This window comes from Eurosta solidaginis, chromosome X, assembly GCF_040869045.1.
Source record: "Eurosta solidaginis isolate ZX-2024a chromosome X, ASM4086904v1, whole genome shotgun sequence".
NCBI classification, from domain to species: Eukaryota; Metazoa; Arthropoda; class Insecta; order Diptera; family Tephritidae; genus Eurosta; species Eurosta solidaginis.
The window spans coordinates 127,229,235-127,246,613 of NC_090324.1; the positions used below are offsets into that span (position 1 = coordinate 127,229,235).

Below are 17,379 nucleotides of genomic sequence, written 5' to 3' on the forward strand. Positions count from 1 at the left end.
CTTCGTTGAGGAAGGTGACGAACTCTACTTCGGTAGCTCGCTTAGCACCAATGAATGTGGTGCCGTTGTCGCTCATCATTTGTTTCGGGTACCCTCGACGCCCTACAAACCGGGCGAAGGCAGCGAGAAAAGCCTTACTGGTGAGATCCGAACACAATTCCAAATGGATCGCTTTGGTGGTGAAGGAAACGAAAACGGCCACATAGCCTTTTACCAGGGTTGGAGATCGGACCATCGAAGCTTCTATTTGGAAAGGACCGGCGAAGTCTACGCCAGTAGTAGTGAAGGGGGGCGCGAAAGTGCATCGTTCGGGGGGTAAAGCTGCCATTATTTGGGATTGCGTTTGTCGCTTATGGATGGTGCAGACTTTACATTGGAAAATACATTTTTTCAGCAGAGGTTTGAGTCGAGGGGTATAGAATTCCTGCCTCGTAGCTTGTTGCAGGAGGCGGACTTCCGCATGGAGGAAGCTCTCGTGCAGGAATCTTATATAAAGGGTAGTAAATCTAGCCTTTTCGGGGAGAATGATGGGATGACACTCATTGTAGGTCATGTCGGCGTTTACTAATCTTCCGTTGGCACGGAGAATCCAGGAAGGGGTCAAGTGCCAGTAGGGGACTTCGCTTTCCGATTGGTTTTGAATTTTCGAGAGAGGCTCTTTCGGAAGCGAAGAATTTCGACTGAGTCAAGCTCAGCAGACGGATTTTCGCGTGCATGACGTCGGCGTAAGAGAGGGCGGGATCGTTAGGGGTACGATTAACTCCTACAGCATTTCTAAGCCGAGTTACAAATTTTAACACGTACGCTGTTACGCGTAGGGCGCGGGGATAGGAGGAGAACCATTCCAAGAAGTCTTCTGACTCTTCCGCTGCATGCAGTGATTCGACTCGGCGAAGTTCGGGGGGTGCAATATTTCTGGCCGTTGGTGTTGGCCAGTCCTTGGGGGTCGGGAAAGCCACTCTGGGCCATTCCACCATAGCGATGAGTTAGCTAGCTCGAGTGGGGTGCATCCTCTGGTGCCCATATCTGCGGGATTATCCTTGCTGCGTACATGACGCCAAGTGGCATTGCCGATGAGGTCGATGATCTGCGCAGTTCGATTGGAGACATAGGTTTTCCAGGAATGAGGTGGTTTCTCAAGCCAGGCTAGAACGATTTCGGAGTCAGACCACATGGTTAATTTTCGCTGATTGAGGCCGAGATGGGATTGGACAACTGCGACTAACTTGGCTAATAAGACCGCGCCGCATAACTCTAGTCGTGGCAAACTGATGGTTTTTAGGGGGGCCACTTTCCCTTTAGAGACTAAAAGATGAGAGAAGACTTGAGTTCCTACGGTGGTTCTTACGTAAAGTGTCGCGCAATAAGCCTTTTCCGAGGCGTCGCAGAAGCCATGGAGCTCAACTGGTTTATCGGGGTTGTAGTTTATCCAGCGTGGTATTTGAATCTCCGAGATCGTTGGGAGGTTTTCGGCGAACTGCGCCCACTTGATGAGACGGAGGGGTTTCACTGGCTCATCCCAGTCAGTCCCGTCTAGCCATAGCTCTTGCATCAGGATTTTTGCTTGGATCATTATGGGCGTCAGCCACCCTGCGTGATCGAAAAGTTTCGCTATAGAGGAGAGGATTTGCCGCTTCGTGGCTGCAGTAGATGCCGGATTTGAGTCGACGGTATACGAGAATGTATCCGTTAGGGCGTTCCACTGGATGCCCAGGGTCTTGGCGGTGCTAGTCTTTTCGAACTCGAGAAAGTTTGTTTCCAGCAGATCAGTTTTCGCTATTTTTTGGAGGATGTTGGCATGGTTTGCCGTGATCTTTTTTAGGGGAAAGCCGGCTGAATTTAGAGCGTCTATAGTCTCTGTTAGGGATTGCTCGGCTGATTGAAGATCATGACTGCCAGATAAAATATCGTCAACATACGTCTCGGATTTTAGTATTGGGGCTGCGCGTGGATGGGAATCGGCTATGTCTTTCGACAGCTCGTGTAGAGTGCGAATAGCCAGGAAAGGTGCGCAGTTAACCCCGAAGGTGACCGTTTTTAACTTGTAGTCCTTTATTGGACTGTGTTCGGGGGTTCGGAATATTATCCGTTAGTAATCTCGGTCATCGGGGTGCAAGAGAATTTGGCGGTACATTTTTTCGACGTCGCCATTAAACACATATTTATATGTTCGCCATTTCAGCAACATAAGTCGGAGATCTGGTTGGAGGGTTGGTCCGGTACATAAAACATCGTTGAGGGAGTGACCGGAACCCGACTTTTTGGAGGCGTTGAACACAACTCTGACTTTTGTTGTCTTTTTGTCTGGCCTTACGACTGCATGGTGAGGGAGATAGAATGAGCTGTATTTACCCAGGGATTCTATTTCATTGGGACTGCATTCTTCCATGTGGCCTAGGGACAGATATTCCTCGAGTACCTGGTCGTATTGCTGCTTGAGATCGCCCTTTTTTGCGAGAGTACGTTCCATGCCATGGAACTGTCGTAGGGCTGCAGTACGGGACTGACCTAGGTCGATATCGTTCGGGAATGTTGGTTTAAAGGGGAGCCGAACCATATATCGACCGTCATCCATGCGAGTGGTTGTGCTTTGATAAAAGTCTTCGAACATTTTATCTTCTGGAGTTTCCACTCGCGTTCTGGGTATTTCTTCGATTTCCCAGAATTGCCTTAGCTGTGCATTCAGCTGGACATTCGTCACTTCCCACGCTTGAGAGGAGTGTGATCCGACCTTTTCGGGGGTTTGGCCACTTATTATCCAGCCAAATATCGTGTTTTGTGCTAGCAGTGTGGGCGAGATCTTTTCTATGCCATTTAGCATTATTTGTGGGATAATATCACTGCCTAATACCAGATCAATTTGGGAGGGGTTCTGAGTGTTCTGGTCTGCTAGCTTGAGATGGGACCATTTACGCATTTGGTCGTTATTTAGCCTGAGTGTTGGGAGTTGCCTAGTGAGCCGAGGTAGCACTATTGCCTGGGCCTTTATTTTCACCTTGTGATCATTTGAGACTAGGGTCAGTGAGCATAGCTTTTTGGAGGTTTGTACTACTCCGCCTCCCATTCCCGATATTTCAAATAGGGAGTGGGTATATGGGAGGCCTAGCTTCATTTGAGCTTTCGACGAGATGAAGCTACGTTCTGACCCTTGATCCACTAAGGCTCTGAGCCTGAAGCAGTCCCCTCGGTGTTCTATGGACACTATCGCTGTGGGGAGAATAATCTTGCTATCGTTTTCTGTATGCAACGATTGGATGCGGTCAGCGTTTGAGGTGGTGGGAAGTTCCTCGTTGGGATCTGGGTTGGTAACGTCCTGACTAGTTTCTAATTGGGCTGCCGCTCTTCGAGGGCCATTGGTTTGGTGTGATATTCCGGTATCGTGTAGGGTGGAGTTGTGGCGACCTTGGCAGTAGAGACACGTTCTTGTGCTTGTGCAATCTTTTACGAGGTGGGTTTGGGACAGGCAGTTTTCGCAGAGATTGCTTTCTCTCACGAATTTTTTCCGTTCAGGGATTGCCAGCTTTTTGTAATGCAAGCAGCTTTGTAGCGTGTGGGAGTTCTGCTTGCACTTTCTGCAGGCGTATACTTTTTGATGCTCGGCCACATGAGCATTTGTGCGATTTTGAGAGTAGTTGTTGTTCTGCGGGGGGTTGCGGTTTTGGTTAGGGGTTTGAGCCTGCCTGAACTGGGGATTGTTTTGACTTGAGGGAGGCTTTGAGAAATTAGTGGAGGGTGGATTATATCGGGATTTGGCTGGTCGCCATTGATCCACCCTTTCCACTATCTCGTAGCGAGTAGCCAGAAACTGATCCATTTGGGACCAGTTCGGGAGGTCTCGTCTGGAGCTTAAAGATTGCTCCCAAAGCACAACTGTATTTTCCGGTAGTTTTGAGGTTACCAGATATATTAAGATGGGGTCCCAACTGTCTGTCGAGACTTGTTGGAGACAGTTATTAACGGAGGATTGCAATCGCTGGATGTCTTCGCTGTTTTCAGTCGGAATGGGCTTGAGGTTCATGAAGACTTTTATTTGATTGTCGACCAGGACCCGTTTATTTTCATAACGGGATTTAAGAGCTTCCCAAGCCAGAGCAAAGTTGTCATCACTTAGTGGAAATTGCTTTACTATCTGGCCGGCTTTTCCTTGGGTTTTGTACCTGAGGTGGTACAGTTTTTGGGCCCCTGAGAGTTTGGGGTGGTTGATATAGACCGCCGTGAACATGTCACGGAAGGACGGCCATTGATCATAACTCCCGTAAAAGACTTCGGTGTCACAGGCGGGTACTTTGAGGTGCATCCCGGAATTTTCTTGGGGAGTGGTAGTTGTAGCGGGGACGGGATTGCTTAGTACCCTTAGCTGGAGCTGATCGCCTATTCTTGCCTTTGTGTCTTCGTATGCTATAAGGTAGGCGCGGTATTTATTGAAGGCTGAGGCCTTAAAGTCGTCGGGAAGTTCGTTGTCATCTGACTCTACGACGGCGTCATATGCGCTTTGTACCCGTTCCCAGAACACATCGATATTTTTATCTTTTATTTTTAGGGATGCCTCGGTGTTATCTTGGATCTCGGTTGTGCCGAACCGAGCGCAGTAATCCGAAAAGAGATCCGTTTCGGATATAAATTTATTTTCGACCACGGTAGCCATTCTAAAAAAGGACTTGCTTAATTTCACTTTGGCTATTTTGGGAATTTTTTGGGACTGCCTGGTGTTTATTTATGAGGGAATACCAAAGGCAGAAGCTTTCCTATCGGTCAAGAGTGGGTAGGTTAGGACCAGTTAGACTCAATTGGGAGTAGTCTGGCTCCAGTTGGGATGACCTGCAGAATTTACTGCTGGGTATTTTAAGCAAGGTAAATGTGGCCGAATTTACTGCTGGGTATCGCCAACAATGTAAAAGTGGGGATATATATTTAAATTATACCGCAAGGGACACAAGTTAACTTTGTGAAAGTATGAGTGCGATTTGCCGGTTTGTAATGCACCGCTTTTACGTATGTGTATATATGGGGGTGAGAATGTATATATATATATATATATATATATATATATATATATATATATATTAGACCTGGCGTTATTCCTTTTTTTGGAATTTTGAGTACGGGGATTGGTCAAATATGCGATTCGATGTAATAATTCATGTGGTAAATTTTTAACTCAATCAGAGTGTTCCAACCTGTGCCATAATGAGGTCAAAGGTCAAAATATAGAAAAACACTTGGTTTTTTTTACTGTTATCTATTTATTTATTAAAGAAAAAATAAAATGACGCAATTTTTCCACAATTTGCATTTCAATCATTAATATATGTCTCAAGAATATTACAAAAGCGAAGTTTTAGTATATGAAGGGAACTTTTGCCTGTAGTTCTCGACAATATGAAGCAAGTATTGTTTATCTTCTTCGCTATGAGTTAAAGACCGGTTAAAATCTGTTATTAGTTTTACTTTCCACTCAGCAGAATCATTAACAGCAGTGACGTTTTTGAGGATTTGAACACCTTTTAAATATTCTGCATTTTCGCACCAGTTTGAGGGATCTAAGTTGAAAAATTGTACGTCTATTTCCAATCGTGAAAAGATATTTCTAGTTCTTTGCGTTACAAAACAACTTAAATCTTTACTTATGAATGCTTTCATTTCTTCAATGCTGGCATTTACATTTTTATGCAGATAAACGCCATTGTCGTCATTGCTTTCAAACTCTTTTTCTAATGCTAGTGCTTCAACCATCTTTCTTTTCACATTTAAGTCCACATTAGAATCGACCAACGGCTTCCTCGGACAGATACCATAAGTGGTGTTTAATTTTATCTAATACGGCTAGAGATATTTTTGGGTCGTAATAACCGGCAATGTGTTTTACCAGCTGCAAATCCAAATTTGGTGCTTCGACTGCATTAGTAGTTCGAAACCAATACGGAATATAAAGACGCACCAGGAAAATACACACATTGCGGAATCCATTCAAATGGATGGAAGACATTTTAAATTGTTTTTGCAAAGCAAACATTTTTAAGGCATATATCGCTTTTGACATAAATCTGGCATGTGACGTCGCGCTAGGTGCACGAAAGGAAAAGTTCGGGATGCTGCCACCTAAGAAAATAAACATGAGTTGCAATAGCTCTTTGTAATCATGGCGAATGTGGTCTTTTGCTATATTTTTGATGCAAAATTCTTTATTGGCTTCACATTCCTCTGCATTTATAGCACGTCGCATTTCTTCATCCATGATTCCAATTGAAAGATCTTTTAAATTGAAAGTGTTCCATTCCCGCGAAAAACGTTCAAATATGGCAACTTCCGGGCCACAAGATTTTCCAAAATATATTTCAAATACAGCTCGTAGTATGATTTCTGCAATATGACGCCTGCATGGCAACCACAACAAGCTACGTTTCAATTTTTGTTCCAGCAACATTCCAGCACCGTTACGTTTACCAGTGTTTGTAGCTGTCGTGTCAAAGCATACCATTTCCACCGAATTTATCATATTCATTTTTTCTAAGTAATTATATATGGACTGGGCGATTACTTCACCAGTTCCACATTCAATAATTGGAATGGAAATTAATTTTTCTATATTATCTGCCGTTAAAACAATAGCTAGGCGTTCTACTTTTTCCTTTCCAGTCATTGCAGGAAGTAGTTTACCGTCCCAGTGTAACACAAATGTATCAGGGATCTTAAAAATTTGTCGCTCTGAGAAGTATTCACAACAAATCCAAAATAAACTTTTATACCTTGAAATTCTCAATAATTTCTGTACCATGACGCCGACGATATTCCTTGCGCTGTTTTCTCAAACTTGTACAATTAATAACCAGATCTTCAATATTGTGACCCAAAGCTTTAGCTGTTGCAATAATAAAATGAATTGCGAGTGGGGTTGACATATTGCCAGCATCCATGCAAGCAAGCATTCTATCATCTATGAAGCTTTTTTTACCACGTTTTTTTTCAGCTCGTTGGTGTTTGATACGATCATCAACTGCTCTACAGATTTTTCAGACTCACATTCACTTTCATCACTTACATCATAGTCTACACTCAACTCTAAAAAAAATTAGTTGAAAGAAAAACTTACATATTATTTGTTTCAGCAGAATTAACTAAATACCTTGAGTGCTTTCCAATCTTTGATACTTTGCTCTGCGTCGATTTTCTTCTTCTAACCTTTGCGCCTTCCGTTTTTCTTTATTTGCGAGACATTGATCTATAGAAATCATGCTCCCAACACGACCTGGCTCTATTTGATTAATTAAAAAGTCTCGGTCCTCAGGAATAGCTATCATTTCTAAAGCATCAGCATGTGCAATATCGAATAAATTGTTCAAATTATCATTGAAATCATTTTCCGTTTTACGAGAACTAGGAAACGAAGATGTACAAAATTTCTGTACTGTTCTTCACTCATCATATAATTTCACCAATTTATCGTAACATGTTTTTTTGTTTAACGTTGGAACACGTGCTCTTTCCCAAAAAGGCAATATTTCCTTCGAAGCCAATTTAGCACTTTCCTTAATTGTTTTCTTTTCACACCGCACATAGTAAAAAAAACATTTCAGCACTTGTAGTTTTGACGGTAACTTGCTTCCAAGTATATTTTTTTCACATTTTCCTATCAAATATACGTTTGTGTTAGCAGATCTAAGTGTAGCAAAATTATTTACAGCCATCACGATATTGCAGTATAACTTTTACTATTTTTAATTATTTTAATAAAGACCCTTTCTTAACCACAGTCAATTTCGCAATGACAAAATATTAAAAGCTCTATTTGCACGTCTCAGTCTGTCTAATTATCAACATTGGCGTATGTGAACCGTAATGTATGAATTTACCGTTAGGCGGGCCACTGACTACATTATCTGCGCAAATTCGAGTAATTTGTTGTTGTGAACTCAGTGAACGCAATTCCACTCAATTCCAATAACAGTCTTGTGCAGATAATTTGTGTAGTCAGTGGCCCGCCTTAGTTCAATGGAATTTTTACTAATTTACTCTTTTCTAATATTTATAAATTTTCTTATCATTATTGGACATATAGAAAAAATTACTGTGCAAAATATTGAGGAAAAATGAAGTCATTACTTTCTATATATAATAAATAAACAGGTAACAGTAAAAAAACCAAGTGTTTTTCTATATTTTGACCTTTGACCTCATTATGGCACAGGTTGGCACACTCTGATCGAGTTAAAAATTTACCATATGAATTATTACATCGAATCGCATATTTGACCAATCCCCGTACTCAAAATTCCAAAAAAAAAAAAATCTCATATAAGCTGCGCCAGGTCTAATATATATATATATATATATAAATTTATTTTTGGCGGGAAATTATAATTCTGGCGGGAGAAATTTGGATTTGGCGGGAGCCACCAAAATTTATTCGGGGGATATACTTAATATATGTACGTGTATGTATTGTTAAGAGGCTGGTTTCGTCAATGGCGACGAAGGACCATTAGTTGTACGAGACTTATCCTGATAATCGCCGATTGATGATGGTCTGCCTGGACGGTCGCTTACGCCGTGGACGCTTCTTGATTGTATAATTGGACTGCTGGTGTTTCGATACCTTCGTTCAGGAATGCGTCTTGGAAGACGACGTGTCGGGGGACTGATTGCGCTGGTGTTGCCGCGGACTTGAGTATTTCGGAAGGGCCGAGCAGCGTGCGTTTATGCACCACGATTGGATATGAATGAAGACCTTTAAGCTTTGGTTAATCTCTTTAATGTATTATTTTCAAATATACACTTTTAATTTAATGTATTATTTCCAAATCTACACTTTTAATTTCTTAACTATATGGCTTGAAACACACTTCGAAGTTGGTGTGCGAAGTGAGAACAAATTGGTTGTGAAGACTAAGCGCGTAATGAAAATCTCTTCACCCTTTTACAGAAGCACTCTTTGATATGAAGCAAGGATATAATCCACAATAATTATAACGATTTATGTGTCGCAAAATTAAGTTGGTCTTTGCCGAATGAAAATTTAGCTGCAATATTTCTTCTTTCCAATGACAATTGTGTTTTTTTATTGAAACAAAGGTGGTGGTTTTCTGACATGCCAGATCGCCATCCTGTATTTGCGGCGAATTTGATTTGGTGGATTTTGCGCGGTGGAGGCTGCCACACGGCCATGAGGATTCCCAATAGGGAATTTAAGGGTAGATACAATGCATTGATTCTAGGGATACTTCAATATAAAAAAATACAATTCAATAATCGAATACAATGCAAGATATGGGTTATATATAAATTCATAGATATTCGATACAATACAATTCAATAATCGAATATAATACCAAGTACGGGTTAATATATAAATTCATAGAGCTACGTATAAAAAAGGAGAGAGATGGGACGGATGACAGCCTACACCGCGTAACCAGACAGTTTATAAGTTTAATTTCGTATTAAATCTTTACACAGTGCAATATACATAGTGACTCTTTGTGCAATTTAAACATTCAGTCTGTGTGATCATAGATTTTCACAAAAATTTGTGATAACTGCTTACCTTTTTTTGGTAGCTGCTATTAGCAAGTCATTGTGTTCCCTTTTTGCTTTCTGTTGTGTTCGCTGCTAGTTTTTCGCTGTTTTGCGATTTACATCCAGTGCTCGAAAATAACTCTCGCTCATATTTTTTGAACAGCTGTTCAATTTATCCTCTATTTATAGTTTCTTTTGAATATTTTTCTTTTGGGTTTGTTTAACTTTGCACTTATGTTGGATTGCTGTGTCAAGAAGTGCACCAATCAAAAGAAAATTTCCCATGGTGATACTTATGTCTGTTGTTGGCTCTGTGATAATATGGTTCATGTTATCTGTGCAAGTTCCTCTCACATAGGTGGTCTGGTTGTTGACCTAATATCCAGCAAAATTGGACTGAGCTGGACATGTCATGATTCTAGTTCCGTAGAAAATGACATGCATGCTTTTATGATGCAAACTCAGAAAGAGTTAAAGAACATTTTTATTGGTTTTCATGACCTTAGCGAAAGATTCACACCGATGGAAGCTAACTTTAAAAAATTTAAAGTGATATCTGAATCCCCAAAACGTAAGAAATGTATGCCCAACAATGATTCCAACTTGTCTTCGAGTCACGGGCAAAGCTGTCCTCCTAAGTATGTCCCTTCAACCGCGTTGACCGATACGAACAGGCTTGCCAAAGACGTTGTTCGGCCGGGGTGCGTCTAATCCTGGAGGTAGGTGGGCACACCGGGTCGATCTCAATGAACGGGTTGGGTTTTTGGAATAAAGAAGAAAAATGAAGACGAGAATTTCTCGTTATAATAATCTTGGCGGCCACCGTGGTGTGATGGTAGCGTGCTCCGCCTATCACACCGTACGCCCTGGGTTCAACTCCCAGGCAAAGCAACATCAAAATTTTAGAAATAAGATTTTTCAATTAGAAGAAAATTTTTCTAAGCGGGGTCGCCCCTCGGCAGTGTTTGGCAAGCACTCCGGGTGTATTTCTGCCATGAAAAGCTCTCAGTGAAAACTCGTCTGCTTTGCAGATGCCGTTCGGAGTCGGCATAAAACATGTAGGCCCCGTCCGGCCAATTTGTAGGGAAAATCAAGAGGAGCACGACGCAAATTGGAAGAGAAGCTCGGCCTTAGATCTCTTCGGAGGTTATCGCGCCTTACATTTATTTTTATTTTTAATAATCTGTTTTATTCGGTAGAAGTAAAACAAACTGGTTACAATATTACCTGAATGTATTGTAGAAAAAACGGCAGAGATCGCTGGCGGCAGATGTGTACGCGTTGGCTGTTAGAATCCAAGAGGCCGGTTGTATAGCAAGCTACAACCGTTGACCCGCAAAATCCTCCGTTTTGGAGGGGAAAGGCACCCACACATCAACCCCGACATGCATATGCATGAGTGCTGACAAAAAACACACATACACGTACATGTACATGCATGCACATGCAGGTGGCGGTTATGGTGTGGGTGGTAACAAATTAATTCGAGTATCGAGTATCGATTCGCAGGGTTGCATTGGGGGGATCGCAGACAGATGCGGAAAAGGTTAGGCATCCTGCTTAAACATGTCGGCCCCCTTGCGATACGCAACATCGTTTTCCGCCAATGACCTCCGTTGAAACGAGAAAAAGATGAATATAAGACTTACACACTAAACTTAATCTAGATAAGGAGTTCGTCAGCTTCGCGGGTGGCCAGGAATCCTTCCCGACTTGCTCAGCATGCCTCCTAAGCTAGGATGAAACGGTAACGGTTATGAACAGAGATAAGTGAATATTTCTTGCCATTGAATTATACATGATCCTTAAATATAGGAAATCAGAACGTAATATATGTATAGTCGATGGCCAGTAAAGCTGGACGAAGAGGCCGAGGTCTCCGTTCCAGAATGGCACCATTTTTTGTTATTCTTTGTTTTTTTGTTCCGGATGGAGAGGCCGAGGTCTCCGTTCCAGATTTGCGATTTTTTTTTTTTTGTTGGACGAAGAGGCAGAGGTCTCCGTTCCAGACTCGAATTTTTTTGTTTAGGTTTTTTCTGGGCTGGACGAAGAGGCCGAGGTCTCCGTTCCAGCGTCTAACGTGTCGTATCGCTCTCAAGTCGACTGTGGCATTTTATGGATGTGCCAGGGCGAGTGGCCGTGAGGTTGGTTAGGTGATGCGCGTTTTCGCTGCAGCGCATGTATTTCGTCAGTTGTGTATTATATTATTACCCTACAAAACACTTGGTCACAAAACTTACCCCCGCCCATGCAAATGTGACTACGAATATGACCTATCACCGTAAAATGACTAGTCAAATGACGTAGAATGACGAGAGCGTTTTTGCAAGGTAGTTAGTGCTGTGATTTCGAGCAGCTTATGCATTTCAACAAAACCAGCAAGATTGCGGTGTGTGGGAGGTTGGAACGGGCGTGATTCCAAGCCACCCGCGCAAAATTACTTGCTTTCGTGATACGCGTGTTGTTTTATTAACAAACGTACGTTAAAATAGATGAATAAACCGAGTTTAAAATGAAGCGTAAAGGCTGACGAAGGTATGGATTTAATTTTGTGCAACAACTCATGACGAGTAGCGCAAATTGTAATTAAATTCGAAAGTGTACCAACTGCCGGTGCTTGCATGCAGATTGACGATGCGTTCTCAACGACGCGTTCTATCTGCACGTACCATTTTGAGATAGCATGCAACCCTGTCGTGTATTTATTGGTTAGCTGACAGCTGGTATGGTGAATTTGTGGTGTGCGAGTATATATATACATATATGTATTTGCTTTCCCTTGAAAAAAAAACTAGGTCACTGGGGCAGTCGCACACTAGGCCAGTAGAAAAAGTTGACTTTTTTCCAATTTCGGGACTTTGTCGTGTCGGGATTATTTAATTTCGGGACTCGGGTTGGTTTTGTACCGAGCCCTTATAATGACTGTTTGTGATGTTTGTTGTTGAAAAACAACAAGTCCTGCCCTCCAGCCAGAAAACAGTGCCCAAAAAACGGAAAGGGTAAAAAAAAAACAACAAAAAATTTCTTTGTAAAAAAAAATGTTAATTTTTTTGTGCAAGGAGAGGTTTGTTTTTATTTTGTTTTCCTTTCCCTTTGTTGAATTCCTTTGTTGTGTATGACTGGTTGGTGCTGCATTAAATGCCCACATGAGTAAGGAATAGAAAAACACGTCAGTCCCGATTGTGATGTTTTGCGTTTTTCGGTACTGCTTTGGTGTAGTTATCGGTATCCGCTTTTTTTTCTTTTTTAATATGACAACACTAATTAAAACTGTCGGTGTTGTGCCGTGGGTTGCCATCTCGTGGAAAATTATGGTGTTTATGGATTATACACGCAAAAGGTATGGGTGATGTGTACTTATAAGGGTTTATGGCAGCCCTGGTTCCTAGACGCTATAGCCGCGTAACCGGGTTTAAGGACCCGTTACTGGAAGGTTGTGGTGAGTATATGCCTTCTACTTCGTTGTCAATATTTAAGCAACAACCACCGTGGAACGACGTAAATATGAGATACTTATAAGGCATTTGAGTATTTGTCCTAATGGTTCTTTTCCTTTTTCTTTTCAGTGTCAAATGGAGCCAATGCAGTTTATTTTAGTGACGGTGGATGGTAGGGTAGATGTAGGCGATTGGCCAAACATGCACAGCTTCGATGCTCAAATCTTGTTTGGCCATTTAGCAGATGTGGAAATTCTCCTACAGAAGTTCCCATTAAGGCTGCTTGATTGCTTACCAACGCAAATGACAGAAATCTAAAACGTATAGGGAATTAACAATGGCTATGGAATATGCAACTGATTCTTATCAACCAGGAGATACGGTTGCCCTTTTTCCATCCAGTGATTCTACGGAGATATATAAGTTACTGAACCACGTGCAACTAGGTGAAAAAATCCGACAACATTTTTTTTTTTTCGGCAACTTTCATCCAAGTACACGAAGAAACTTGAAAAGTCCCACCTTAAATTCCTCGCTATTGCACACCATATCAATGGCTGCGCGGTTGTCTTAATATACATGACATACCAAAGGCAATTCCTTAGCGCGCTTGCCAACAGTTGCACGTATGTAGCTGAATGCGCATTCCTGAAGTATTTATCTTCAAAAGAAGGGAGCGGTTTCTATAGCAAACTTGTTTTAGATCTCGGACTCATATTATGCGAGTTGTTAATATTATGCCCATCTTGTAGACCAACATTAGTCCAACTCGTTGAGCATTTGCCCAAAATAATTGCTTTTGGACGACAAACAAATCAATTTCGTTGTACTGCAAAAGCAGCCGGCGAACGTGATCATAGATTAATGGGTGTTCGTGTAATAAACGATGATGCTAATTTTCAAGTAGAGCTTAGTGCAGCTGGAATACGTCTTGTTGTAGATTTTATGGCGAGTTGGGGTGGTCCATGTCAGCGGATAGCCCCACATTTCGAAATGCTTCCAACGAAATATCCAAAAGCTATCTTTCTTAAAGTGGGCGTTGATGCATGCCAGGACATAGCAGCCAGTCGAGGTGTTTCAGCAAGGCAAACGTTCATATTCTATCGCAATCGGACAAAACCGATCGCATTCAAGGTGCAGATATAATGGTGTTGGAAAGTAAGTTACGGAGCACATCGGTTCAGGCAGTGGTAGAGACGAAGCTGCTGAAGATTACGGTCAAGAACTGATGGGACTGAATACATTTATATCCAAACCAGAATGCGAATGCCTGACTGAAGCTGATGGTCATTGCATGAATCATTGTCTTGCAAAGGGGGGTGGCTATCTGCAATCTGCTTGTGATGAGCCATTAATTTTGTCTGTGACATTCAATCAACTTGTAAAAATCTTTTCATTAAGGTTTAAGGCACCGCCACATTTAGGGCCTGAAGAAGTTAAGTTAGTTATAAGCCAACCACGTACCATTGATTTTGATATGGCTGAGTCTATGACTAGCGTGCAAGATTTGACACTGGAACCGAAGGACCTTGATAATGAGCAACCGGTTGATTTTCGTTACGTCAAATTCCAAAATGTACAGACTATACAAATTTATGTGCGTAATAATCAGTCAGGTGGAGAGGTAACACAAACTGATTCCTTTGGTTTAATTGGTTCACCAATTATGACGATAAAAATGACTGATTTCAAGCGTGTTGCGTATATCGAAAGTATACTACGGAAAGGTCGTAACAGGTATGTTTAATATTTTAATGGAGTTACAAACATTTATGGAATTTTGAAAGTTGCTTATCAATTGGTTTGTAGGGGAGTATGGTTTTACGATGCCAGAAAAGAAATTTGAAAACCCCAAAGGGAAGTGTACGCTTTCCGTTCCATACTAGCGGTATAGGCATGTCGTTTATACTCTAATTGACCAAAGATGGGTATCACAAGTACATTGAATGAGCTTTGTTAAAAAAATTAATTAACCCAACGTTCGATTTCTAAATCACTTTACCTTGTTTCAAAAGTTGTTAATGAACCGAAAATGGCAAAATAAAGACTTCAAAGTCAAGATATTCAACTCATGACTTTGAACACTGCGAATAGTAAAAATTCTTTTCCTTTTTAAACATTCCCACAAAAATCAGTTCCAAGCACTAATACCACTAGGAAAGTAAATGAATAAGAACAAGAAGGGCCACTTTCATTCAGCTAGAACTGTGTAATTTCCCGTCCCTGGTCCAACTGAGAAGGGATGATCCGTAAACAAATGCACTTGCGAGTGCCTTTAAAAGAAGACAATAAACAAAATGCCAAAACTACAAAGGCAACAACAATAATCGAAGCGGGTACACAACAAGCACACGCTTGCTTAGGTTCGTTTACAATCCTTGTCGATAAACGCTCGCATTTGCCAGATGGTGAGGAATGGATGAAACAAGTGAGTCTTTAGTCTTAGTCTCATTTACCTATCGCGTCTATCTTATTTTAAACTTTACTCTTTACAGAGCAAAGGGAATGTTACAAAACGCACTGGAATCTGTTAGAAGAGGTTTTAATGTACCCAGCTTTTCTACCATTTCAACGTGACGACACCTATAAGCGCAACCTGCAATCAAGGTCACTTCCAACCCAGACGGCTCGTTGGCTGATCGTATGCGCGCCGTTTTAAATTCGCCCGCATTCGATGGTAAATAGTGTAATTAGGTGAGTTGTATTCGAATAACTTGAAATATGGGGCAATGGGATGGGAATTCATTAGCTTTTAACTATGCGGGATTTGACACAACGATTTTTGCTTGCAAAACCGATTGTGCTTTTACTGAGTTTCGACGTCGTTCGCATCGTTAAGTTGACAACAGTTGTCTTCAAAAATGCTGACGTCCACAACTTAAAGTATTCTTTTACAGATAGCAAGATTATCTTAACTTTCGTACTTAACTCCTCATCGGTAAACTGACAACTCGTATTTCCATACAAATTTGTCCTACAACTTCCAATGCAACAGTCGCGGAAAACTCTATAGCCACCTTTAGTATGATTATTGAAACCTACATCCCGACGGTATATGTATATGGAATGTGTTCCATCTGTTTGCAGGCGATAGGTTAATGTATTCAACATTATTCCTTTATTAGATTCTCTTCTGAATGTAGAACTCTGAAATGCTTAGAATATTTGGAACACGTTGGCCTGGTATTACCTCGCGAGATACGAATATTACAAATAAGTACGCATACGCATGGTATTCCAAATATAAAACGATTCCACAAATTCTTAAATGGAGACGTAGTTTCCGAACATACGGAGTGAGTAAGTTAGGGTGTCCTCGCTCGGCGCGAGTGAATGTGGGGTTGACTTTTGGAAATTTAAAATATACAAAAGGCCGACAGCCCTTGGATTCGGTGGCAGATCGGTTCGCTCTTCTGCGGTAGGCTTTTCTGGCGTCCTCGTTCTGGGAGAACGAGTGAGTTGGGATTTTCTGTTGTCCTCGCTCCGGGTGAGCGAGTGAATTGTGGGATTTTCTGTTGTCCTCGCTCTGGGTGAGCGAGTGAAGTGTGGGACTTTCTGTTCAGGGGTCTCCCGGTTAATATTGTAGAAAAAAAATGTTTTTTGGTTTGCGAGCTTTTGGTAAGCTCTCCCGCGTCTTCGTGCGTCTCGCTCCCTTTCCCCATTGACCACCAGTAGTCAGGTGTAGGATTCCCTCCGGTAGACTCGACACGAGACCGGGGGTAGAGAACAAAAAAGGAGAAGATGTAGGATCGCCCTCCGGTAGACTCGCACCATCACGAGACCAGGAGGTTGATTATAATTCGGGCCTCGGGAGAGACACAAGCTTAGGGATAGCGGGGCATCACGGCGCGTGGTTGAACGCGTCTTTATGTCTCGCGCTCCCTTTCCCCATTGCCATCGCGTAGTACGTTTTTGCACCATCACGAGACCGGGGGTTGATTATAATATATGGCTCGGGAGAAACGCAGGCTTAGGGATAGAGAGACACGAAGACGCGGGTTCCTTAATATGCTTTCTATGCTTTCACCAACCGTGGGCCTCTGATTTTAGGTAGTCGGGGGAAATAGAATTTTGTTTCTTGGGGTTTTGTAAGGCGGAATTTGGCCCCTTACACTTAAGCCTCCTTGTCGACTAGGGCTCCGAGTTTTAGATTAGGTTGTGGATGTTTCCACTTGTATCGTTTCTGGATCTCGGTGAGATATTCGGTTTTCCATCGCTTGCAGAAAGTGTGATGGAGGGCTTTGAATTTCTGCCACCGATTGACCATCGAGGCCGGGCTCTCACTCGTATCCGTCTCTGGCGGAGCCAGTAGATGGCTGCCAGTGAGGAAATGTCCTGGGGTGAGCGGCTCTAGGTCCGTCGGGTCATTGGACGCCGGGCTGAGCGGCCGCGAATTCAGGCATGCCTCGATGCGGCACAAGAGGGTATG

General features: G+C 42.2%; 1 pseudogene; it reads left to right on the forward strand.

The window, feature by feature from the left end:
* The first annotated feature begins 13,814 nt into the window (after window positions 1-13,814).
* Window positions 13,815-14,697, forward strand: LOC137235142 (thioredoxin-like protein 1 pseudogene; annotated as a pseudogene).
* Window positions 14,698-17,379: the final 2,682 nt, after the last annotated feature.